Source organism: Podarcis melisellensis (genome assembly GCF_964234715.1).
Source record: "Podarcis melisellensis genome assembly, chromosome: 4".
Lineage (NCBI taxonomy): Eukaryota > Metazoa > Chordata > Lepidosauria > Squamata > Lacertidae > Podarcis > Podarcis melisellensis.
Window position 1 is genome coordinate 28,468,856 of NC_138531.1, and position 26,514 is coordinate 28,495,369.

Genomic DNA, 26,514 nt, shown 5'->3' on the forward strand with positions numbered 1-26,514 from the left:
GTTTTCCATTTCTTATAAGGAGACGACCCTTTCGTTCAGATGATATCATTCCAGATGTTTCTCCTCTCCTCCCACTCACCTACTCTCTCTGTTACTTATCTAAGTACTTCTCATGCATATTGGCGATAAGTGAGATAAATGCTGAGTGTCAGAATTCATTTGTCGGCAACAACCTTGATTTACTTGGTGCCCTTTCCAACATGCCCTGGGCTCTTGGTGCACGAGGAAATCACATTTGATGAACATTACACTGTAGACAGCCACATAGACACAATTAAAGGTTCGGCTGACATAGGAAAGCATTATTAACCTCAATGTGGGAGACAGTTCTTTGGGGGAGGGGCGACTTTCTTTTTAAAACAATTGCCGCATTTTATGGCTTATGTCAAGGAGCTCTTAACTCAGGATGCGACAAACCACCAGAACAAGTTTATAGCAGTTAAGACATTCTGATTTAATGCGGTTAAGTTGAATGGGCTTGGAAACTCACCCCGATTGGAGGACAGTGAAGAGAGGAAGAGGGCAGTGGAGGGGTGTTGCAGAACTCAATCATGCCGAGATGACAGGTCAATAGCGAAAGGGCTATGCGGATCTATAAAGAAAGCACTCTCAGGTTAGAAAATGGGTCCCAGTAGGTGAAAGTGAGGATTACAGTACACGTTTTAAAAAAGCACCCTATGTGTGATGTTAATTTTGGAAAGGACGCCGGAGGGCTCAGAAAATGTCCAAAAGATGGGTGTTGATTTAGAAAGGGGCTTTATTCAAAAACAAAAAAACAGTCTTGGGAAACAGGTTGCCTTATTTCCAAGGCAATCATTCGCTTTGCCTGTCATCCTAATAATGCCCATTCTTCACCCAAACAGCTCCCCTCCCTCCCCTCCCCATTAAATATCACTTATTGGGTACCAGTAGCAGCAGCAGCAGCATCCAGCCAACTCACAGAGAGGGAAGAGGTGAGGAGAAGACTCCCCTCATTTCTTCCTTTCGTGGCTGCCAATACCACAATTACTGTTGCTACCAGTGGCCCATTAAGTGGCATTTTAAAGGGAAGGGAAAGAGGAGATAGATGTTGCGGAAGAAGGCCTGGTGGATGGATTCAGGAGTGGGTTGGTGGATGGGTAAGTTGCAATTTCCTGTGTCGTAAGCCACGTTGAACATGATCTGTTGTGGGAAAGCGGCATAAAAATTAGATGAATGAAATGAGCATAAAGGTAAAGGGACCCCTGACCATTAGGTCCAGTCGTGACTGACTCTGGGGTTGCGGCGCTCATCTCGCTTTACTGGCCGAGGGAGCCGGGGTACAGCTTCCGGGTCATGTGGCCAGCATGACTAAGCCGCTTCTGGCGAACCAGAGCAGCACACGGAAACTGAGTTTACCTTCCCGCCGGAACGGTACCTATTTATCTACTTGCACTTTTGATGTGTTTTCGAACTGCTAGGTTGGCAGGAGCAGGGACCGAGCAACAGGAGCTCACCCCGTTGCAGGGATTTGAACCGCTGACCTTCTGATCGGCAAGTCCTAGGCTCTGTGGTTTAACCCACAGCGCCACCTGCATCCCTGAAATGAGCATAAACATGAACAATTCAGAAGTTTGGGATCCTTTCTTCTTTGAGGTTAACACAGAATATCTAGAGTTTCTCTGGGCTTCATGCTTCTTCCCAGCAGCTATTTTTGCAGCTTGATATTTACATAGCACCATTCTTGAAATGCACGCTTCTGGGAATTCTAATTGATTGTTTACCCTTCTGTTTAAGGTTTTAATGACTCTGGTTGTTTTGGGGCACTTTAAAAAAAATATTATGAGTTGTGGCATTGTTCTTTTCTATTTTTAAAATGCCCTGGGGCCTTTGGGTGAAGGGCATGTGATGAATATATTTATTTGATTAATTAAATAACAAAGCGTTGTTTGAATGTATCCCTCTTAATACTAAATAGATACTCCATGCATGACTCCATCACGAGCCAACTTCTTCCTACCTTCCTCCCATCTCATTTGCCATCTAGCCTGATGAAGAGTTTTTAATAACTCCGAAGCTTGTGCCCTATTTAACATCCTATTCATTGGCCAAATACAGGTATTGCCTTAATGTTGATTTTGGAATCTTCCTTATGGGTCGTGGTGGCTGCCTTTGCTTTGATTATTATGCAACATTAGCTTCTGTATTGTTTAGAAGCAGGCTAGTATCTTTGAAGTCAAATAAAGTTGTGGCAGGTCAACATAAGGGATTACATTGCTGTAGAAGATGTACACATGAATTACTACTATGTTATCCAGTACATAGATAAGATTATTTCTGTAACACACTATTAGAGAGAATTCAAGTTGAATTTTAAAACAATTTCCCTCCTGCAAGACACATTCATTGAAACTGACATCCTTCTCTCAGCCTTAATGAAGTCAAACAACTCTGGTAATAAAAGATCATCTTCATTAGAGGCTACATCCCTGATTAGTCTCTCCAGTAAAGAGGGTCACAACTGACATTTATAAGGAAATAAAGCTAGCTGGAAACCAAGGCAGATGAGGTATGTCTCCTCAAGCTTAAATGGGCCTTAAGTACAAATGTGATTAAAATCCTGACAGCTTCTTAAATTCCAAAATACCAGTCCCTCCCCCCCCTGCTGTTTTGAAACCCTTTGCTACATTTGTGAAAGAATAAAATTCTCCACATCCCAGCATTTTTAGCCACGAAAGTTGTTGAAAAGGATTTCAAACCTCATCCCCCACTCGATTAGGGAAAGAAGAGTTGATATTATGGGTCACTTGGGGGAAGAACTGTTTTAGAGTGTGAGACCATCCCACCTGTCCCAGCAAAGTCTTAGGGTCCCCTCATGAATTTGACCCACAGCAGTGTTTTGCCCTATTAGAACTGGGGTGAGCTTCTTTCACTAAAAGTACCGCACCCTACAAAATGTTCTGTCTCTCCCCCCACCCTTTATCAGTTTGGAGACTGTAGAATAGGGTAAAAATGCAAGCCCCCTATAGAATGAAGGGTAGGAAGCATTGGTTCTGCCCAGGCTTTGCTTTGTGATGCCACCATTTAACCAGATCGGATTTTGTCATTGTGGTATTATCAAGAAGCCTGTTCAGAATACAGGCAATGCATCCAGCCTTTACTCTGATTTGGCTTTGTGATGTCATCAAATAAGGAGATCCGATGGGCTGCATGACATGGCAGCTGCACCATTGGCTGGGATCACATCAAGATGATGATGCTTTTTTGCATATCTATAAAGGGTCCCAAAGCTGAGAACAGGCAACGAAGAGCACATGAATAAGGTAAGGGGGTTCATGTAACATCCGCCCCAATTCTCCTCCCCCAAGATTTTCGTGAGAAAATCTGGCCCAGCTCTATTTGAAATGGAAGCCAGTAATCACAAGGGCAGCCTTAGCATCATGGCCAATGTATGTCACTGGTTCACACTATTTGTAAGGCAGTAGAAAAATACAGCTTCAAATAACCAGAAGGTCATAAATTCCAAGGAGAAGGCAGGATGATTCGTATATCAATTTATCACACACACACACACACACACACACACACACACACACACACACCATTCCTTTAACCTACATAATCCAACCTACAGTGCACAATATGCAGCTTCTGTAAGTTTATTTTTGGTACAGTGCTAACAAGACAAATGCCTAGCATACATGAATAATTTTCTAATTTTCTTACGGCAAGAGTGAAAAATTTGCTGAGCAAACTCCCAACCCCCCACTTTTCTATAAACGATTTGCTTGTTCCATCTGTGGCCCCAGTTTGAAAGATTAAGGTCTCCTTGGTAAATCGGTTTTACTCAACTGTCCCCCGAAGGCTCACCTGTCTTCTGAAAAGTAAGTTGGGGAGAGGTGTCAGGAATTGTTTCTAATTCAACAATTTCTGGTAACAGATGCAATTGCTTACGCATGCACAGGGAATGGAGGAAGCTACTTTATTCCAAGTCCATCAGGCTCAATATTCTCTCCACTGGCTCTCAGGGCTTTCAGAATGGAAATCTCTCCCAGCTCTACACGGAGAAGTTGAGGATTGAACGTGGAGCCTCCTATATGCTCAGCTCATGTAATTACACTGGTTAGTAGTAACCTGATGAAGGTGGCATAGAGCCTATGAGTATCAGCCTAATAAGAACATGAAAGCCCTGCCAGATCAGACCATAGGTTTCTTTAATCCAGCATCCTGCTCTTGCAGTGGCCAACAAGAGGCATGTGGGAAGCCCTCAGGTGGGACCTATGTGCTACAACTCTCTACCTTTTGTGGTTACCAGCAACCAGTATTCAGAGGCCTGCTGCCTCAGACAGTGAAGGTAGACCACCACAACCTAAACAGCCTCAACCCTATATACCTGAAGGAGCATACCCATCCCCATTGTTCAGCCCGGACACTGAGGTCCAGCTCTGAGGGCCTTCTGGCAGTTCCCTCACTGCAAGAAGTGAGGTTACAGGGAACCAGGCAGAGGGCCTTCTCAGTAATGGTGCCCTCCATGTGAAATGCCCTCCTATCAGATATGAAGGAGAAAAATAACAGCACAACTATTTTATGATGCTTTTATATGTGTTGGGAGTTGCCCAGAGTGGCTGGGCCAACTGAGTCAGATGGGCGGGGTACAAATAATAAGATTATTCTTATACTTATTCTTATTATTACAACCAGTGGCTATTATCCTCCATGAATTTAGCTGATCTTCTTTTAAAGCTACCCAAGTTGGTGGCCATCACTACATATTATCATGGCAAACTCTGGACAGAACCTCCGACAGAGTGGAGTGCGCAGGTGAGAAGAACAAACATCTAGCAAAAGTGAACTCTTGAGCTTCGTACCTGCAGAAGGAAGGAAAGGAATTGATTTCAGAAATGATAATTGCTGATTTGTCGTGGATTCAATAATTTGTGGAGTAAACTCACTCATAGATACTGCAAATGTTAAAATATTTTACGTGCAGGAATTGGCAAGTGGATAGCTGGTGGTTAAGGACAAATAAGTTGAATGGAATGTGTTTTAGGAACAACTAGGAAAATAAAGTAGGAACAAGAGGCAACTTTGGACACATCAAGGACGGAAACCAATTTTTGGAATTTTTTTAATTGAATTTGTTTTAATTTGTAGGTAAAATGGGGGGGGGGTCAATAAAAGTGTTTTGTCCTATTGTAATGGTGAGTTAACTTTTTGCTGTGTGGAGATGGATTCCTCTCTGTTGTGAATCTTCCAACAGTCAGCTTCTCTGGATGACCCTGGGCTCCAGTATTATGAAAGAGTGAGAAAAGCGTCTCTCTTCAGTTTCTCCACATCATGCAATTTTAAAAATACATGCATCCTATCCCCTCCCTTAATTTGCTCCTTCGCTAAACTAAGAAGCATAAAACATCGTAACCTTCCCTCATAGGGGAGGTGTATCACTTATACTCACATCATAAGTTATACTTTGGGCATGGTTAAGAGGCAGACCTATGCCAGAGGTTTACACTAAGGGTGCATGCAGAGGCTGTGTGTGAACCAGCCATAATTTGATCTAAATGCGCATCAATGTCAGTTTAGATCTCTGTTACAACAGTGATGGCAAATGCCTGTAGCACTGATAAATTAATCATGCCCCAATGCTTACTACTGAGCTCAGTACATACCATGCTGGGATTAAAAGGAACATAAATCAATATTCTTTGGATGAATTCTCTCTCTCTCTCTCTCTCTCTCTCTCTCTCTCTCTCTCTCTCTCTCTCTCTCTCTCTTTTCTCCTCAGTTTCTGCTAACCCTTTGATTGGGGAGAGTTCAGAAATTGCTATTCTATGCAGTGACCCTAAACAGAACATTGGCAGCCCCGCCAACTATGCCATTTGAGTCTGAAGACAAGGCTAATATATCTCCTTTCCGTTTTCGGATCCTGCCTTGTAACTTGATGTTGCCTTGATCACTTTAGCCTAAAGTACTACAGCATGTCGATTCCTTCAGAATTCCTTTGGAAATGCTCATTTGGAGTTTGCGCATAGAGATTCAGTTTTCAGGCACTCCTAACTGAAAGATATGGATGTGAAGCAGTGTATCTCATCACCACACTACATGTGATACCTTTAAATCAGGGGTCAGCAGCTACCTTTTTCAGCCATGAGCCGGTCCACCATCCCTCAGACCATGTGGTGGGCCGGACTATATTTTTTTTTGGGGGGGGGGAATGAGCGAATTCCTATGCCCCACAAATAACCCAGAGATGCATTTCAAATAAAAGCACACATTCTACTCATGTAAAAACAGCAGACGGGCCCCACAAATAACCCAGAGATGCATTTTAAATAAAAGGACACATTCTACTCATATAAAAACACACTGATTCCCGGACTGTCCGTGGGCCGGATTTAGAAGGCAATAAGGCTGCATCTAGCCTCTGGGCCTTAGGTTGCCTACCCCTGCTTTGAACTGTGGCACAGTTGTCTTCTCTTGAGGAATTTGCTCTTTGTAAATTCTGAGGCAAATTGATGCAGCTCACAGACTAATGGGCAGAACTGAACTCTGCAGTGCATCAAATTTCACACATCTCTGAGTGTTGCAGCATAAATTCTCAGCTCCAGACAATACCAAAATGTCTTTAAAATGCTTTTTTGGCAATTAAGCGAAGGGACTATGTTTAGAAATGTGTACTCTGAAAATCTTTTATCAAAATACGGGCTTAAATGTGGATTAAATGCAAATTTGTGCGGAGATTAAAAATATAAATAGACTAATGCAGAAATGTGATGAAATGGACATATGGGTGAACACATGTGGAAGTGGCACAAAGTAGAAACTAATTGATTAGTCCACCTTACAGTAGCTTTTCATAAAACGAAATGGGGGGGGGGGAATGACTCACCATCTGTGTGAGTCAGGTCAGGAACTAGTGATAGGCAAATGCCCTGTGGCTCCTTTTAGAATTGGCTTTGCATTTTCCCAGCTCCTCTGTTTTCCAAGACTTCTCTCCTCGCTCATACTGTTGGTGCACATGCAATGACAGTGCACATGATCCTATTGTCCCTGGGAATTTTAGTTTGGATTCACCTGCCTGAGTCATGCAAGCTCATTCTGGGCTGAAATCAGTCTTCATAGTTTTTTGTCGAAGGGCTTTGTTGTGTGTGTGTGTGTGGCTCACTGTTGCCACATGGGAATCTGACAATGGGCCTGTGATGCGTTATGCAAGGAAAGCTACCTTGTCCATCTCATAGTTACTCCTGAGAGGCCCCTGGGCTGCCTGCTGCATACAGCTGACTTGCGATGTGCACATCCACTGAATGCAAAAAAACCCAGTCTTTGCAGAGGCTGAAAAGTGAACCGATATTTTTTTAATTGGCTCCATTCCCTCCTTGATTTTCATACGTTGGCTGTTGCAAGAATATATTGCCCTTTTTGTTGCTTGCCTTTACAGTTGAGCTTGACATAGATAACTGTTGATTTTCAATCAGATTCAGCTACAGTAAAACACATGCCTGGCACAGATGGCTTAGGAAGGCTGACTTATTCCCTTTTTCCCCCACTGTTTCTGCCAATGCTACCAAAGCTGTGTGTGACAGATGCAGCTGCAGCTGACATGGTTTTTCTCCCAGCGGTTACTACATTTTCATTGTTAGCCTCAGTCTCTGCTAGGCTACTGCATATAACTCATCAGTAGATTTCACTGCACACTATAAAATTCTTCAAGTACGACTCATGTAGTGATGAACCGAACAGTGAACACTGTCTGCACTACATCCGTTTTTTGCTTTTGGGATGGCCACCGATGGCCACTCCTTTATGGACTTTTGGAGGTGGCATTAGTGTAATAGCCTTGCAAAAATTATGAATCAGCTTGGGGCGTGTAAGGGTAGAGATGGAAATTGGGCTGGGCCAACTGTAGTGATAGATTTGAATCGTACTTCAACGCTAGCCAGTTTTAGGGGGTGCATGGCAGGGTGTGTGGAACACACAGTTCTGATCTGCAACAGAGGAGAACAACCACAGGGCTCAGGGTGAACGGACAGGGGGACTCCTGCATGAGGACAGCAGCATCAAGCAGAGTTTTTGCCCTCCACAAGATAGTTTATGGGCTCTCACCCCATTTGAGCTTCTGCTTTGGTTCAGTCGCAGCTGCAACACCCAAAAGCCAAGTCATTCAGCCGACGGGAGATGCGGCAGCCTCTCCCACTAGCTGAGAAACTTCCAATTTGGTCTGTGTCATGGACTGACCGACTGGATGCGGGAGAAGTGTTGGGAGGCACCAGCCGGGGAACCCCAGAGGGAATTCCCCAGGGGAAGGAGGTTCAGAGTCAGAGGGTTGGTGGTAGGATGGCGATGGATGATCAGAGGGAGAAGAGGGAGCAGTCTGGAAGTGTCTGAAGCTGAAGAGTTAACAGCGTTTAGGGAGCAGACAGAGGCTGGGGCAGAGGGCAGTCCAGATTCAAATGCAGGAGACAGAGATGAGGCAGGCTGCTGAAGAATCCCCTCCTATTGCAACCAGTCCCATCCCCCCCCCCAGTCTCCCAGAACAAGCAGAGTAATGAAGAGAGCAGAGCAATGAAAGACAAGATAACAGAGCCTTAGGCTGCTGGGGAAGGAACCAGGGCAGGAGCCTTAGAGAGTGGTGGGAAGGCCTCACAACTAGAGCAAGGCCTACTGGGAAGGGTTGCTGTGACCACTAGGAATGAGCTGTTTTGTTTCTTTGAATAAAGAGTTAACGTCACTGACATTGGGTTTTTATTTAGGGCTGCCCTAAACCCAGAATTTCCTGGACATAGCTGGGATTCATTCATTAAATTGGCTTCCGGGCAACAGAATACATTTTGGGGGGGGGTGTGGGTGTGTGGGGGGTTGGGAGGCCCATAGCACTCCTCCTAAGGTGAATTGATCAGGGTAGTGCCCATTTGATGTACAGTGGTACCTTGGGTTACATACGCTTCAGGTTACATATGCTTCAGGTTACAGACTAACCCAGAAATATTGCTTCAGGTTAAGAACTTTGCTTCAGGATGAGAACAGAAATCGTGCTCCGGCGGCACGGCAGCAGCAGGAGGCCCCATTAGCTAAAGTGGTGCTTCAGGTTAAGAACAGTTTCAGGTTAAGAATGGACCTCTGGAACGAATTAAGTACTTAACCCGAGGTACCACTGTATGCCATAGGACTCTGCCACCATTGGCTCGACCTCTCAGTGAATTAACCAGCAGGCATACTGGTTGATACAGGTGATACACAATAGCTAAGGCAAAGTCCCTGACATCTGTAATCGATAACGTTGTGGCCTAATTTTAACCAGATATAATGTCGTGAGTAGTCATTCGCTCTCACACACGGTGCTGGGTGGTGGGCTCAGGGCAACTGGGCACGCAAAATAAGTGCATACCCAAACATGGGACACAACTGCATTGCAGCACATTCACCTCTGCTAAAGTCACATCTGAAATGCATTTTAAAAGCATACCATTTCATCAGTCATCTGAGAGCTCAGACACTCACAAAATACAGGTGATATTTGCTAACAGGACAGCCTGATTTTCTAATGACACAGTTATTACATTTACTCAATAGAGCATTCATACAGCATCAATGTCACCTGCATTTTGTCTTCTGAGTTATTAGGTTTTCTTGGCACTTTCTTGCCCCCTGTTAACTTGAGCTCCTGCCACTTTTAATTATCCAGATCATTTTTCAAATGATTTTTTTTAAAGCAGCAAGGCTGTTCATTGTCCTCACCAAAGGCAGTGTTATTTTAAAAAGAAGAAAACATGTCTTCATTTCTGTTAAACACCCTCTGTGCAGTTCTGTCCTTCCCAGAAGCCTGCCTTGATAATAGAGCATCTTGGTTTTTTCCTAGTGTTGTAAATCAACATCAATATTATCAAAAAACAACAACACCTGCATTATAGTGGAAATCAGCTGGGGATTGGGTACCACTTCACATCGTTTTTTATTTCAATAGAAAGTTTGGATTTTCTGTCTCCCCAAGCTTTGCATGAATGCAATAAAACGGCAAGAAGAGGACCATATTTCAAATGTGCTGCAGCTGATAGAAAATCAATGCCGGCTAAAATCCTATAAGGTGCTTGTAACAGGCCCATCTTGACCCCTACAGTTCTGCCTTCAGACTTCAATTCTTTCCCTCTAAAGATTCAAGAAGCAATCATCTTCTCTTCTTGCACAGCTTGCTTAGTTCCAATGCAACTGCCTCAAATCAATGCAGTCTTCTTAAATACTTTCCCAGAGTTCTCACTGTAGTTTGTAGACTGGGACTGCATTTTTCTGACCAACAAAACCACCAGCGCTACCAAGGTATGTATTGTAGCCTCTCAGGAGGAGGAATCTCACCCACCTCACCTGTTTCCTAGCTATTCATCAAATTTGAACTAGCAAACTGTGGTTTGGTCTGACCTTAAAAGCCAGAAATGGAAACCCATCTTAACATGTGGTTCCCAATTATGGTTTGAACAGCAAATGCAAACTATAGCTTGATGAATCAGATGTACGGTAATAGCAAATTATGGCTTGCTCAACTAGGAAGCCAAGTATGGAATGAATTGAAGGAGCTATGATCTCTCGTTTTGTTCTTGAGCTCAAGAAGCTTTTCTTGGACTTGTAAGATTTTAGTAAGTATAGACTGTTATTTTATTTATTTTTTGAAAAATATTTTTATTTGATTTTACAATGCAAAGTGACACACACACACACACACACACATGCATATCCATTTACAGAGATTCCTCCAAATATCAGGATTTTCCCCATCCCTCCCTGGAGTCCCATTTAAAACATTTAAAACTGCATTTTCTACAAACTCTAACTATTATACCAATCCATATTTTCCATGGTAATTATTACACTACAGGTGAAGTCAAAATCCTGCCAATGTTTCCATCTGCTTACTTTGGTCTCTTAGGTTATAAATTTGTCCCGTTCTTTTGTAAAAAATAAAAATAAAAAATGTCCTCTTGATTCCTGAGTTTTCCAGTCAGCTTTGCCATTTCGGCATAGTCCATCAGTTTGGTTTGCCATTCTTCTCTGGGGGGACTTTGTCTTCTTTCCATCTCTGTCCTCTTCTTGTGGTCGAATACATGGTTGCTGATCAAATCTATACATTCTTGAAAGGAACTGATTCTGTAAGATCCATTCCAACTGGAGTTCAGGTTTTTGTTCTGAACTTGCCTTGGTCACCTTGTGGGATGACCTAAGCATTAAAAGAGAGAGGAAGAAGTGTTGATTCTTCTGGATATCTTGGTGGCTTTTCATATCATTGACTTTGGTATCATTTTAGACACCAAAGAGCCATTTTGAAGGAAGACAACTAGCTGAGGACAAAATCACAGAAACCAAGGGATCTGAGCAAGAGAGATATAACAGTTGTATGAGAGATCTGAGAAGGTAAGGACTGATTTCATACCTTTGGATTTGGCAACAAGGAAGTCATTACTGAATTTCATAAGGTCAGTTTTAGTGGAGTGCAAGGGGCAGAATGAAGGTTTCATATAAGGTACCATAACAGTGGCAAATTATGTAATGTTTCAGTGACACCTACTAATGTGATTTATTTAAGAGGAATGAACGCCTGCCTTTCTTTACAAGCTCAGAATGCATGTATATGACTGAATCCAGGTCATTTATAGACAAGCTGCTTCTAAGTGTTTCTTTTTCAGTAGACACAATGCACATTATAAAACTGGAGGTGTAAAAATTAAGCATTCTTTTGAGTAGGGTTTTTATGTCTCTTCTTTGAAAGCTGTGTAAAATGTGCCCTTCAGATATCATTTCTTCCCTGGTAATTTCTTCAGTGATCGCATTTCAAGCTGTTCTGACAGTTTTTAGAAACAAAAGCTTCCAAGATTTTTTTTTTTTTTTAGATCTTTTACAAAATGTTCTTCGTGTTTTTAAGAAGATCTGGAAATGTACCAAGAAAAACCCAGAAGTTTGTTCCTTTGTGCTGCCTCCTTCCTGACAGTTATCTGAACTTACAATGCATTTTATATGAAGATGATTTAGATGGTTTAAAAATAATCCTTTCTGAAATATTAATTTGTTAAATAAGCAGGATCTTGATAAGATGAAGTACTGAATACTCTTGGAGTTGTAAATGTAATATATTATTTTTAAAACTTAAAATTGTTCTCTCATATCCTCACTCCAGATGTTCTTTTACGAAAACGATTGTGTTGGGCTCCATTGCTTGGTGACACAAGGGCCTTTGGCCCTAGTGAAATGTTCTTCTATGTTTAAGACTAATCTTCGTGTGTATATATTTTCCAGTAGCAAGTCATACAATGGAACCCTGGACTCAGATATGACAACCTCAGAAGAGCCTGCTTGATCAAGCCAATGGCCTAGCCAGTCCAGCATCCTACTTGCCCAACGGCCAACCAGATGTCTGTGGGAGCCCAGGAAGCAGGATCAAAGCACAATAACATCTCCTCCTCCTGTGGCTTCCAGCAATTCAGATTCAGAAGCACTACTGCCTTGGGCCATAGAGTCAGAGCATAGCCATCATGGTTAAGAGCGATGAATAGCCTTTAAATACAGTGGTACAGTGGTACCTCGCAAGACGAATGCCTCGCAAGACAAAAAACTCGCTAGACGAAAGGTTTTTCCGTTTTCGATTTGCCTCGCAAGACGAATTTCCCCTATGGGCTTGCTTCGCAAGACGAAAACGTCTCGCGACGTCTAAAAACAAAGACATGTTTTGTTTATAAAGTTAATTTATTTTCCCTTCAGTTTTTGAACTGCTCTTTACAGTATGTGTGACTTTAAAGAGCAGTTAATAAACTGTTGTTGTACCAAATTTGGCTTTGTTTAGACCTTTTTTGACCATAGGAACGCATTAATTGATTTTCAATGCATTCCTATGGGATTTCGTGCTTCGCAAGACGAAAAATTCGCTAGACGACAAAAATTGCGGAACGAATTAATTTCGTCTTGCGGGGCACCACTGTACCTTGGGTTAAGAACTTAATTCGTTCCGGAGGTCCGTTCTTAACCTGAAACTGTTCTTAACCTGAGGCACCACTTTGGCTAATGGAGCCTTGCATCGCCACCGAACGATTTCTGTTCTCATCCTGAAGCAAAGTTCTGAACCCGAGATACTATTTCTGGGTTAGAGGAGTCTGTAACCTGAAGCGTCTGTAACCCAAGGTACCACTGTATTATGTTTAAAATAGTTAAGCAGGAAACCTGTGGTTCTTCATGTGTTGCTGGACTGCAAATCTCATCATCCCTGACTGTTAGCCATGCTGGCTGGGGTTGATGGGATATAGAGTCAAACAAGCTACAGTTGCCCCACGACTTTGCTGAATCCTGGATTGCTCCATGAGAAACACGTGTCCTGAAGATAGCAGCAGTTATCGATCAGTCACTGATCCATCCCCTCCCCTTTTTCCAATCCTTCAACAGATTGAAACCTGTTCTTTGAGATGTAAATTGCTAGAACAAACAGTAATTGAGGCAGAAAAGACGTTAGAAGCACTGAATCTTTGGAGAGCATTCCAGAAAACAGAATTACACTCCCGATTACCCAGCACTCATTGCTATTAATTATCACTGGGCTTAAAACGGATCCCTGAGTGATGTCCCAATTAAATGACTTTACTGATTAAGCACATTCCAATTAAGTGGTGTGTACTTGGCGGTACTTGAAAAATTGCACCATTTACACAAAAATATCATGCAAATAGAGCAGTTGACACATCCCTATTTAGGAGCTACTGCTGCTGAAACCAAAGTGTTCTGCTATTGGCAATTTGTTCCCATTGTACAGAATGTAATTGCCTCCTTAGAAAAGTAAAGAATGGTATAGGGACTTTTTCTTTTGGGGCTCCTGCCCCTTGTTAATAGCCGGGGTTGCATGGCAGAAAGACCTATTAATTCTGTGTTCTTATAGACGACAGATTGCAATTGATGTAGTAACTGATGAAAAAGAGAGATAATAAGCAGCCATAGTGCAGAGGGCCATGGACAGATTTTTAAAAAATAATAATACAATGCTTAGATGAATGCGCAGCTCATCACCCAAGCCATTTGGACAAAAGTTGCGCAAAAGATGCTGAGAAGCTCCTGGAGAGGGGGAGCTGCATTTCTCTTGCCCAAAACCTCTTGCATCAGGTCATAATATTTATTCGTCTAGCCCAGGACTGTCTAGCCCAGCCTGAGAGCTACATTCCTTCATGGGAGAAGCTTCCAGGGCCCACATACAAACGTGGGTGGATGTGACTCTTACCTTTATATGGTAGTTTACATTCCAGCCACTCACAAACCAGAGGTTTCTTCACACTCACAGCCTTTTCCATCTTCCATCCATGCAAGGAAGAAGCATTGTCGCATCTCAGGGACACATCCCAGCAACAAAAAGGCATATGAGGAGACAGCACAGTAGGGCTAGTGTGGAATGTGGCCTGGGAAGAGGGCATAGCCTAGAGAGAGTTCTGAGGGCCACATAGAAAGGCCAGGGGAGGGCAACATTCTGCTCTGGCCCTGAGGTTCCCCAGCCCTGAGCTAGCCCTACTCTGAGTGGCAACGGTTCCTCAGAGGCTCAAGCAGATGTCTATTTCAGCCTTGCTGTTTTAGGTGGAGATGTGAGGGGTTGAATGTGGGACCAAAGCAGATGCTCTACCATGGGACTAAGAGGTCCTCACCAACCACAGAAGACACACCAAAAATAGCTGTTTTGCATGCAGAGGTGACCTTCGAGATCTCCAAGAAGAAGCACGCATTGACAATGGAATGACACATGATTCATGAAGTGGGTCCACCACTGAAAGTCACCTTTTCCCTTCTCCTCCATACAGTGGTACCCCGAGTTACAGACGCTTCAGGTTACAGACGCTTCAGGTTACAGACGCTTCAGGTTAAAGACTCCGCTAACCCAGAAATAGTACCTTGAGTTAAGAACTTTGCTTCAGGATGAGAACAGAACTTGTGCGCCAGTGGCACGGTGGCAGTGGGAGGCCCCATTAGCTAAAGTGGTACCTCAGGTTAAGAACAGTTTCAGGTTAAGAACGGACCTCCAGAACGAATTAAGTTCTTAACCTGAGGTACCACTGTAACATGTAGAATCAGCTTGTTCCCCTCGCCCATGGTGTGATTCCATCACACTGTGGATTTCTCCACCACCCAAAGTGGTAGTGAGAGTCAGGGCAAGGGAACTGCACACTGTGATGCTGCTGCGTGACACAGGGAAAGTGATCCTTAACATAACCCGGGGGAGAGGGCAGAAGCCTCATGTCAGCCATAATGTTTAGTTCCACCCTTACGTAAGACAACATTGCAAGAATGCAAGAGCTTTGCAGCAGGCCTGGAAATGCTTCAAAAGTCAGTAGTTTTTCATATTCGTTGCACTTACGGCACATCAGTTTTCATTACATCAGGCTTCCATTATTTCTGAGATATACTAATTTCCTTTTCAATATAGCTGCTGCAATAACTGATACCTATTGTGGCTTCCCTGCTTGTAGAAACTTATGAAGAGCTTATATGAAGGAGAAAAAAGATAGCTCTGATGCTATCCAGATGTTATAGACTCTACCAAAAAAATGCAAACTCTTTTAAATGCAGGACCTATGTTGGCAGCATTAAGGTTTCTTGTATTCTTTTATTAAAATAATATTTATTACTTTTAAAAGTTACAAAAAAAGGAAAAGAAAGAAATATAAAGACAAGAAAGAAAGAAAACAAAAAAGAAGAAAAACACAACAATACAATACAGTATACAAACAATATAAAACCCAACCTAAACCCATTAAACTAAAAACCTAAATAAAGCAAAACAAAAACATTTTTTTTAAAAAAAAATCTCTCCTTTTCCATATTCTATCCTTCATTTCCTTGTTTCCTCAACCTCCTCACACCTCCCTTTTTGTATTCCAGTTCTACGAATTGTTTCAGCAAATCCTTTCCATCTTTCTCTATCTTCTATCATCTTATATATAACATATTTTTAAACCTTATTTCCCTTTAAAACGAAATTACTTATATATACTTAACTTCTTATAACATTTCTGCTAAATCCACACAATATCATTCCACCTTTTTTCTAACAGTCATTAATTTTCTTGTATTCTTGCACCTATGACTAATTATTGCAATGATGACATAATAAAAAACGCACATCTTATTAGGGCTTGGTTATATATTGGTACAGGTCATACATTAGTGTCCCTGACTGGCCACTGATGGTGTGTGCACATGTCTCATGGTTTTCTCTTTTCCTTAGGAAACCACATCATAAGCATTTATTTTTTTGTATGTTGGCCACAATTCTAGAAAAAGAATGTTGTTAAATGGCTTCGGATGAAAGGATTGCATTAAGTCTTTTGAAGAAGAATGTTGCTTTTAATAAAATAAAATAAAATAAAATGCCTGGACTTCATGTGAATTCTAATAAGATTGTCTTTTGGAAGTGGTTATTGGAAACATTCTATAGATACAACATTTCTAAGCCGTTCATATTTGGAGGCCTGGGAAGGATCAAATGGCAACATGAAGGATCAAATGGTAACACTGACTAGTGGCAGCTCTCAAAGATTGGCCAGCTCATCACACACTCTACAAGAGTATCTCTTCCACCTGTGAAATGTTGGGAAGTATGTTACACATTTGGACTGAATGCTTTTCTAAGGAAGGGGCAGTTGTGTTGTGGTAATATTATTGTTTGTCAGCTGGGAATATGCTGACGTGCTAAAGGTTGTAAAAGCATTTGCTGATAAGTGTACTCTCAGAATCTCTGTCTACCATATGTAAGAAATCCTGGAGAATATTTGAGGTGCAACAGGACTGGAGATAGGCAAATGTCCCAGTCTTCAAAAGGGTGGAAATGAAGATCTAAGAAAATTCAAGTCAGTCAGTCTGACTTCAGTACTGGAAAAATAACAATAAAAGAGATCATAAAGGAGTCAAATTGCAAGTATCTCGATAATAACGCAATGATAAGTAGGAGCCTGCGTGCCATTGTCCTGTCATTATCTTTTTTTCTTAATTGGGTTCCTAACATAGTATATTGAAGGAATGCTGTGGACATAATTTATCTTGATTTCAGTAAAAAATGTGGCAAAATCCCCTATGATAGTTTGCAGCGCTCATCTCGATCTATAGGCCGAGGGAGCCGTTGTTTGTCCACAGACAGCTTCCGGGTCATGTGGGCAGCATGATTAAGCCCCTTCTGCTGAACCAGAGCAGCGCACGGAAACGCCGTTTACCTTCCCGCCGGAGCAGTACCTATTTATCTACTTGCACTCTGATGTGCTTTCGAACTGCTAGGTTGGCAGGAGCAGGGACCGAGCAACGGGAGCTCACCCTGTTGCGGGGATTCGAACCACCAACCTTCTGATTGGTTTAACCCACAGCGCCACCCGCGTCCCTTCTATGATAGTTTGGTTAGCAAACTGGTTAAATTAGGGTTAGATGATAGTGGATTCGGAGGAGGCTAGAAAACCATAGTTGAATAGTGCTAATACATGGTGCCTCATCAGACTGGAGGGAAGCTGCAGTGGGGTGCCATTGGACTGTGTCCTGGTCTGGTACTCTTCAACTTTTTTTTTACTGATGGCTTAAGAGCAGAGGTGGAGGGAAACTGTATCCAAATTGCAGATGACACAAAACTTTAGAATTAATCAGTACTTAGAGTGAGGCTTATAAAGAGTGGGGGAGTCCTGAGTCCTAAGTTAAACCTGGACTGGAAATGCTCCAGATTCTGGTTTGCTAGAACTTTTGGAAAAACCCAGAGTGGGCTTTTGCACATTACACAATGTACTAAGATAGTTAAATATTTTTGTAGGAGAGAAACCAAAACTGAACTAATGACAGATTACTCTCAGAGAAAAGTTTTCTAAATATTTTGAAGACAGTGTTCTGGCAAAAGCCTAACTGTGCCATAAGTTATTCATAATTTTTAAAAATAGCAGTATGTATTTTAATTATATTCTTAAATTTTTAATTGGAAACCAGCAGCGTTTATTTCTTTTTAAGCTTATGGTACCCAAAGGAGGCTCTCTTTCCTTTTTCGTTGTTATTAATAACATCCTGGTAATAATTATTTGACATATTGAAAAATAAAAAGAGCTGAACTAATGAGCCTCCTCCTTTGCCAATGTCAGTCTGGAACAGAAGTACTAAAATCAAAGCTCCCATCAAGACTCTTTAAGTAATGAGGCTTCTTTGTCTGACTCACCTCCCATGCTTGCCTTGATCCTTTAAAAGGGTGACTGCCTTATTTGCCGATGATGATAAGTCATACAATTGTCCAACACAGAGCCAAAGGTATATTGTGAGACAATTAAAGATGTATTATCAATATCAATAGGTCACAAGAGAAGACAGCAAAGTGGCCTGGTAGTAGGAGGAGCTAGCTGTTATTGCAGGAATGGGAAACAGGAACCCCCAAACTTACCAGAAAGCAGTATGTGGTAGCAAGGGGAGTCTCATTCTCTCCCCCCTTTTTTTTGAAAAACATTTTTATTTGATAGTCCATCAGCTTAGTTTGCCATTCTTCTCCGGTTGGGACTTTGTCTTCTTTCCATCTCTGGGCTAATAACACCTGGGCAGCTGTTGTTCCATATATAAAGAGTCTCTTCTGGTCTTTTCCCAGTATGCTTCCGAGCACAATTCAAAGTGTTGGTGCTGACCTTTAAAGCCCTAAACGGCCTCGGTCCTGTATACCTAAAGGAGTGTCTCCACCCCCATTGTGCCCGGACACTGAGGTCCAGCGGTGAGGGCCTTCTGGCGGTTCCCTCGCTGCAAAAAGCCAAGTTACAGGGAACCAGGCAGAGGGCCTTCTCGGTAGTGGCGCCCTCCCTGTGGAACGCCCTCCCAACAAATGTCAAAGAGGAAAACAACTACCAGACTTTTAGAAGACATCTGAAGGCAGCCCTGTTTAGGGAAGCTTTTAATGTTTAATAGAGTATTTTAATATTCTGTTGGAAGCCGCCCAAAGTGGCTGGTGAAGCCCAGCCAGATGGGTGGGGTATAAACAACAAATTATTATTATTATTATTATTATTATTATTATTATTATTATTATTATTATTTTATTTTGGGATGTCGGTACCTGTAATTCCCAATAAAAAAGCTTCTGGTTTTTCAACAAAAGTTATTTTAAACATTCTTTTCAATTCATTGTATATCATCTCTCAGAAATCTTTTTACCATCTTACACGTCCACCACATATGATGAAAGGTACCTTCTTTTTCTTTACATTTCCAGCAGGTATTTGTACTTGTCTTATACATTTTTGCCAGGGGAGTTTCATTCAGCATGCTGCAAGTGTGTTTGCTGGCTGGCTGGCTGTGGCTCACAGGGGACTGACTTCAGAACAGGCAGCTAGCCATGCACTTGTAGCATCCTTGTGGGAAATTAAAATATATGAATCCCAGTGGACCTACGTGCGGACCCAAAATAATCAGGTGGGTGCCTGGATTCAAAATGAGGGGCTTGCGCACAGAGATCCCCAGTAGCAGAGTATTAAACTCATAAAAGTGACACTGCAGCACAGCCCTAGGAATATAGGTTGTTAGACCACCGGTCTTCAGTCTTCCATGATTTCCTTACACGTGAATATATTACAACTAATCACGCAGATGACCAACTGATGCTCCCATCGTCAAAGAATAAACATGCATGTGTGAAAGAGTCCAGCATTTGAATCAAAGCACAGTAACTAGCTGGAAAGTCACGCCAATACTCCCTTTAGTCTCAGCACAAGCCCATTAATTGAAATGGCACATTCAAAGTACCAATAAACATCAGTGTGCAAAGCAAGCAGAAGTGATTGATTGAACAATTTGGCATCAGAGCAGTTGCTTAGAACAAAGAATCTGATTATCTGATCATTGACATAAACATTTGAAAGGAGGGGATTAATTCCTCTGCATGAAAGATGCTTTAATTCTCAAGCTGGGCCTTTTCTCCTGTGTTTATGTGTGTGTAGTTTACTTTTTCTTTCCCCCCTTCTTTTTTATTTATTAAAAAACCCAACAGTTTTACAAGTTATTTGGCAGGGCTCCCACTGCACTTTGGAGAATGTGTCCATTAGCTGATTAGCAGTGTATTCCGATATGAAACGTCAGACTGCTGAGCTAAAGGGAACTGGGGATTAGCCCTCTCCAATCCACATATAAATTGTGTTCGTGGCACAGCATAGACCAAGGACGCCACACTGACTCAGAAGTAATCAAAAGATTTCTTATTGGTTCCTTTTTGAATGAGTCCAGGATTCATCGGTTGTTTCAAGCTCACCATTTTGAAGACTTCTAACTGATATGATTTATTGAAGTCATGAGCCAGAATTGATGAGCACAATAAAAAGACCAGGTATCTGAGTCTTTATTCCTCCCATGAAGAACAGCAATGCATTTTCTCAACAGGCAAGTAGGCAAGATACATATATCAGTATATGATACTGTTTTCCTGCCTGTATTGGTTGCAAACCACACAGGAAGCTTTTTCCTTTAATAACATAGTTATAATAACACTTAAAAGCAGCACAAAATGTGACAAAACAATACAGAGCAGTCGTACAATCCATATCAATATCAGTTATAGATTTCATTAGTCCAAACGTGTAGAAGAATAGAAATAAAAGTGCCATTTGTGATATAAATTAGATAGGTATAGGTTCACAATGGCATACATAGAAGGTTTTCTGACTGGTGCTCCTTAAAGCTAGGCTACTGATTAGCCTTGAAGGAAACACTCTCTTGTCAAATGACTGATACCTTGCCACCCATCTCCAACCCATCTTAGAGAGAAAAGTCAGTTGAGCCAGGCCAAAGTTGTTTGTGGAGCTGGGAAATGAAGTCGTTTGAACAGCCAGCTTCCTCTTCCTCTTCCTCCAATAACTGGTCACTATTTTTAAAAAATAATTTCATTTTTCATTTTCTCGTTTTAGAAATATTTTAACAAAAATTTTTTTTTACATAATCCCCTCCCCTTCCTCCTGCAGTTATTTATTTGATATATTTTGCTGCTGCATATCCAGTTTAAACCTATTTACTAATTTCCCCCTTGTATTCCCTTTTAGTTATTTCTTACTGCACGTGTTTATGTCAATCTTGCTAATGTTTTAAGTTGTTTACATCTTCAAATAATCAATAAATTTCCCCATTCTGTTTTAAAAAGTCTCTCTCCTCGGTTTCTTATTCTTCCGGTACGTTTCACCATTTCTGCATACTCCATCAGTTTTAATTCCCAGTCCTTCTTCATTGGAACTCTTTCTTCTTTCCATCTCTAGACATAAATCATTTGGGCAGCCTTAGTAGCATACATAAATATTCCCCCCACCCTGTTCTTTGGGTACCTCTCTACCAATTATACCGCAAAGAAAAAGTTCTGGTTTTGTTTTTTAAAACAAAGGTTCTCTTCAGCATTTTTTCCAAATCATTATAAATCATTTCCCAGAAAGCTTTTGCTACCTTACATGACCACCACATTTGCTCACCCTGTCACGGGGATTCGAATCGCCGACCTTCTGATCGGCAAGTCCTAGGCTCTGTGGTTTAACCCACAGCGCCACCCGCGTCCCTATTTCTGGGTTAGAGGAGTCTTTAACCTGAAGCGTCTGTAACCTGAGGTGTCTGTAACCCAAGGTACGACTGTATTAGACCTTGGAGGGAACAGAAACTGTTTATCTGAGTGCCTACCCGTATCTCAAAGATCCAAAACCAGCCCTTCTGCACAGATATGCTGCAGATGGTAAATGGAACACACAAGCTAAACTGAATCTGGTGTAATTTGAGACAAAGCTATGCCAATTCTTCCCAATCCCTCTCCCCACACTGTGAGCACTGCACTGGACCAAAGTGTCTCTCCACTGGCCCACTTCCAAGAGCAGGATTTTGAAAAGAGTAGGAAGCTATTAATGCAATGCATGAGGAGTTGAAATTATATCTGTGGAAGCTCAGGCTCTTGCAGCGAAACCAGGAGAGTGATTTTTCACATAGTATTTGCTTTAATGTCCGTTGCATGATTCTTCTCTGATGGGAAATATACCACCAATTGAATAAACTGGCCTTGGGAGGTAGTTAGGAAGTCTTTCCACTGCCAGGGCATTTAGACTCAAGACAACACAGACTGATGAGAAGCCATTACCTTCCGAAGGTAGCACTGTATATCCCAAGGCCGCAGCCAGGCATCCAAGTCTTTAATTTCTCCCAACTTTGACAACTACAGTAATGAGGAGAAACTTAGAGCAGCTTGTGACAGAAAGAGCTATTGTTATTGGTTTTTTCCTGACTAAGCTTCCAAGCCTGCAGCTCTTGGTCTGTTACCAAGGTCCTCATTTCAGCTGGTACTCTGTGCATGACCTAAAACTCCTTGGCTCATTTAATTTCACTCAATGGGTAACTGTCCAATGAGAGAAGACTCTTACAAGTACACCGAGGAAGCAGACCTTGGCATAGGTTGGTTGCCCTCACTGACAGTAGATAAGCCTGCCCTTACTGGACAAACCCCCCAGATGTTTGCTTCTGCCTAATTTGTACCTGATCCATTCGCTAAATGCTAACATGGGCATGAACCTCTATTTAGCAACTAATTAGCTCTTATTAGAACGAAAACCTCGTTCTCACTGGCATTACCTTACCAAGTAACCTAAACAATGCTTATGTCTATCTCCACCTCTGCATTCTTGTCATTCTCCAAATATGGCACCATCTAAAGACATTCCGTCTCTGTTGGGTCATGACACTCACCTTTGTCCCTTAAACCTGATGGGAAATTTGCACCTCATCAATTAGCGTACCACCTTTTGCTACCTTTTCCCCCAGTAGTCTCATTCTCTATCTAATTAACTTTCATCCCAGAAAGTCATGTCTCCTGAGAGAGACCACATTGCTCAAAATTGCCCAGATTCCCATGAGTTCATTTTGCTTGGCCCTGCATAGGACAAACCAGGGTGAGCTGCTCCAACTCCAGTTAGCTCCCGGCCTTAGTCTCTCCAGCCATTTCCCTTGCCCATCTCCATGTTTGCAATCTTCCTTGGGTTAGTCAGGAACACTTAAAACAGTAGTAGCAAGTATTTTTGTCATCCAGATGTTACTGGGCTCCAACTCCCATCAGCCCCGATCAGCATGTCATGGTCAGAGACAATGGGCACTGGAGTCCACAACATCTGACTTAAATGGACTCATGTTTTGTGGTCTCCCACAGGGAATATTTCTTTTTTTAATCCATAGGAGAATCTTGATTTTTCATTACGATATTTGTATTGGTGAAATAATGGATGAAGTCAGCCACAGTTTGCAAGCACTCGCCCTGTTCCCTATCCATGTGTTAGTGTGGGTCAGGCATAGGCAAACTCTGGCCCTCCAGATGTATGGGACTACAATTCCCATCATCCCTGACCACTGGTTCTGTTAGCTAGGGATGATGGGAATTGTAGTCCCAAACATCTGGAGCGCCTGAGTTTGCCTATGCCTGGTGTGGATGCTGCATTACGGAAGGCCACTTTGGAAAACTACTTCTGGAAGTAAAGCAAAAAACTTTGCTTGCTAGGGGAGCCTAATTGAGGACATTCTCAGTCAGCTTGTACAGCTGAAATCTCCTCCTCCTCCTAATGCAAAGGAGGAGGAAGAGATTTCAACTGTACAAGCTGGGCCCTACCTGGGCCCCTACTGAGGCATAATATTAATCAATTGGTTGATTTCTACCTGAAAAAATAAAATCCGCTGTAGGTGTATCACACATACATGTACATGAAACACACACCCCCCCACACACACCCCACACTCTTTCTGCACCAAAATTGCTATTGTTAGACAGCTGGGGGGAGGAGCAGCAGCAAATTCCACTGAACTAGAGCAAGAATAAGAATGAGATTTACATGTTCTTAATTAGGTCCCTTAAGAACAGCAAAGTTGTCAGGCATTCTTTAAGTTGCGGCCCTTTAAGCCCTAATCAGCAATCATTGGGTCGTTTCACATCCTTTTAAGACATCTTCAAACAATTTTTGGAGACGCTAGCACAGATTTAAAGCAAAAGCCAAGCCTGGGAAACCCAGGGTGCAATGTCAATATATTGCTAATATTTCAGGGCTGGGAGGAAGCAGGGGGCATCTCACATCAGTTAAGATAAAGCAGTTCCTGGGAAATGCATACCAAAATAAGCGTTGAAAAAGCCACATCTTCTGAAAGTTAAATGGTGTCATTCGATTATTCTCACTGGACTGGCCTCGCTCTTTTAATGTTGTCAGTTCCGATGAGTTGTTCCTTTATGGTTTCAGCAAACGAGAACTCACTCCCACACATCTCTTATGAGGTAAACAAGACTGAGAGGTGTGTCCTTCCTTAAATTCAATAAGCAGCTACTGCTGCCACTTGTTGGTCCCAGGCCAGAGGACACTTGGTTGCCTCTGGCTCCACCTACTGTTGGCCTCCCAGCATTCTCTGCCAATCCCAATGGGCTTCAGCAACCACCCTCTAGACTGGCGGTGAGACCAGTCCTGAGTTGCCACAACACTTAGACAACTTGGAGCAGTTTAACCATCTCCCGTTCCCAGGGAAGTTCTAGGACTTGTACCTCTATGAGGGAACTAGGGGTCTCCTAACAACTCACGGCACCATTATCAAACTACATTTCCCAGGATTCTTTGGGGGAAGCCATGACTGTTAACAAAGTGGTGCTTTCAGTGTGTACTGCTGATGTGACCATAGTAACATTGTATGTATGTCTTCTGGAGGAGCATGATGCACACTTAAGTGTTGGGGGCAAGGCTAGCAGGAACAGTTCTCCCCTCCCTCCCTCCCTCCCTCCCTCCCTCCCTCCCTCCCTCCCTGCTTTCTTTCTTTCTTTCTTTCTTTCTTTCTTTCTTTCTTTCTTTCTTTCTTTCTTTCTTTCTGCTGAACAGCCCTAGAGAGTCTGCCTATAAAAAGGTTGTAGACATCTAACACACTTTTGAACAATGGAATTATTCCCAATGATTTCCTTTTCAGTTTCAAGAAATGGCAACTTTACTTTTATCGCTGTTTCAATTCATCATTTAGATAGCCTTTTAATATATATTTTTAAAACGTACAGTTTGCAAAGGGCCATTTCAAGAAGGGAGCCAAAAAGAGGCAGGGATTATTTTTTTTTAAGGGGGCAGAGAAGAAGACAAAAAGGGGAAAGCAGCGTTCAGCTTCATCCCAGCTCTTATTTATCCTCAGAAAAGGCTTGCAGAGGAAAGCTGGAGTGAGTAAGAGTGATTTGTCCAAGGTCACCTTAGTGAGCTCCATACTTGAGAAACAGTTTTAATCCATGTCTCCTCTATCCACATCTAACACAAGCGCTGTCCCTAAGGATCCCCTTACAGTCAGTGAAAGTTTGGGAAGCCTCCCTTTATTTTCGGAGGGAGAGAGGAATTCGTCTGATGGCTTTCCAAGTTAAAAAGAAAGAAAAAGCCACCTCTGTAAGCCACTTCTTTTCATGCAGCAGAAGAGAGATTGTTTGTTCAATATTATGGAGCAAAGCTCTTCCCCTGAGGTAGGTCTGATAAGCTGTCGAACAGGCCATTATTCAGCTTTCTTCAGGTTCTCTCTCTCTCTCTCTCTCTCTCTCTCTCTCTCTCTCTCTCTCTCTCTCTCTCTCTCTCTCCCCGTTCACCATGTGCAACGTTATTTATCATGCAGATTAAAATAAAGCGTTAAGTCTAGGCATCAAGTTCTTTTGACAGGTAAAACATTGCGCCATTAGCCAGCATCTAAATAAATAATGCAAGTTCCAGAAACAATATTGCTTGCGACGGCTGGAGACATCACAAATTGGGCAACCAGGGGAGAAGAGGAAAAACACAAAGGAAGAAAGGAGGGTGGGAGGGGAAGGAAAGAGAGAGAACAGTGAAAATCACTAAAAATAAACATGCAGTTGCTACAGTACCAAAGGCAGATCTGTATTAGCTGACAGCCTCCCCGTTTTAGGGAGACCGTGATGCTACATATTTATTTATTATCATTAGGCATCTGCTGGGCTTTCTTTTTTATAGTAAAAGCAAAGATTCCTATTTCAGAACGTTCACATAATGTGTTTGTGTGTTTAAAAAATAATTTGCTAAACTGCAAAGATCAGTTAAATTTGCCAGTCCAATTAGCCCTTTACAGGACTGGTGCAGAATCTGTGGCTTTACAGAAGTTGCTAGAATTCAACTCTAAACATTCCTGATTGCTGACTGTGCCTCACTATTATATGTTTGAAATAGCCAACTTGAGGTAGAGTTCTGTACAACTTAAAGACTCACTTGCCACATTCAGAACTTTGGTTTTAACAAAGTTATCATTTTACTGTCCCTGTGGATTCACTTCCCCTTGACACTCGACATTTTGGAGGGTGGTGCAAGGAATGAATGAACTTTCACCCACGTCTGTAACGTCTGAATCATAAATAATGCCCCCGGTGGTCTTTAATAACATTTCCCATTTCTTCTCTTCTGTTTTTGCTAGCAAAAAGGATACAAGGATTCCCTTGATGCAGCTTCTCCAATAGCCAAAAAGAAGATAGCAAGCTGTCTATTGGCACAACAAGCAACTAAATTGCATCTTGCACTTGGAGGTCAGGACTGAGATCACCGCTGGGTTAGC

At 42.2% G+C, this 26,514-nt stretch overlaps 1 long non-coding RNA gene across 2 annotated transcripts; it reads left to right on the top strand.

Moving 5' to 3' along the window:
* Positions 1–3,206: 3,206 nt before the first annotated feature.
* Positions 3,207–26,514, top strand: LOC309367852. 2 transcript variants are annotated; one of them, XR_014167381.1, is made up of 4 exons: positions 3,207–3,281; positions 4,660–4,779; positions 11,249–11,355; positions 26,377–26,514. It is a non-coding gene; the product is annotated as an uncharacterized lncRNA (long non-coding RNA). The 2 variants fall into 2 exon arrangements; XR_014167382.1 differs by lacking the exon at positions 26,377–26,514 and adding an exon at positions 13,372–13,668.